The sequence below is a fragment of the Aplysia californica genome, unplaced genomic scaffold, assembly GCF_000002075.1.
Source record: "Aplysia californica isolate F4 #8 unplaced genomic scaffold, AplCal3.0 scaffold00295, whole genome shotgun sequence".
Lineage (NCBI taxonomy): Eukaryota > Metazoa > Mollusca > Gastropoda > Aplysiida > Aplysiidae > Aplysia > Aplysia californica.
The window spans coordinates 761,424-762,493 of record NW_004797565.1 but is presented as its reverse complement, the minus strand read 5'-3'; the positions used below and the strand labels follow the sequence as shown (position 1 = coordinate 762,493).

General features: G+C 39.3%; 1 protein-coding gene across 1 annotated transcript in view; it reads right to left on the bottom strand.

Moving 5' to 3' along the window:
* The window catches only part of LOC101851052, a 10,053-nt gene that overhangs the window by 2,648 nt on the left and 6,335 nt on the right, over window positions 1-1,070 (bottom strand). The gene's annotated exons all lie outside the window — the stretch shown is intronic.

Genomic DNA, 1,070 nt, shown 5'->3' with positions numbered 1-1,070 from the left:
CCCAACAGCAGCTTTCGTTCAGAATTCTAAACACTAGATTACGGAGTCGGTTTTCGAAAAGACACAGATTTTGTGTTTTCGACTCTTAGAAGATCTACAGTGTACCAGTGTTGTTGGAGCACACCACTCTGTTGTTTTCATTTACAGTCAAAACAAAAATCTGAGAAATCCCAGCTATACTTAAAAACATTTTTTTCCTTGAGAATTCAACATAATAATAACAACTTTGACTTCGAGTTGGGGAAGTAAAAGCGGCGTGGAAAGGAACTGGCCACCTTACCACAATATGCCGGAGGCCCAGGAAGTTGTCTCACTAACAAGACAATCCCCAATGCCCAGATCGGATGCGGGAACAACTTTACTTTTTTAATAACAACTTGGGACTCTACATTAAAGAAAAAGAAAGAAAGAAAACCCAGACCCATTAATAAACTCCAAACATCAGCTCTTCAACCTACACTGACATCAAAGAAGCAAGCACGTGAAGGAATTGCCGAGTTGGACAATGGGGCGGCTCTAGGAATAGATTGTAACAACAGCGCATCCCTGCCGGGTATAAACCTCAGAGTACAGACAAAAACATTAACTGAAGGGAAGCATGCCAGTTTGTCACAGGCCCACCCCGCCTCGACTATTCCCTGCATGATGGAAGTTATCACTGACACTCTCAAAAAGAGTAAATGAATGATTGGTTGATTGTATGAATTGAATTTTATTTTTCAACTGTTTTTAACGTAAGAACATTCATTGTTGAAATTTTACAGAGTAATTTGCTTTGATTTGCATACACAAAGAGGAAGAAATATAGAACAACACAAGCTGAATTGGCATTTTAGAGGGACTATCTCTACACCACCAATTTGAAGGTGGAGGAAAAAAACTTAAGTTACAACTACAGTGTTAAAGTACTGTAATTATGACTGTCATCAATACTCAAATTCCTTAATGAAATTGTGACAAACTGGGCAGCCCCCAACTGAAGTCTACTTTTTATTTGTTCCAATTGAGATGTTTAGAAACGTCATTGTCCCCTCTCAATCGTTACCACTATCGACCCCACAATAACCCCC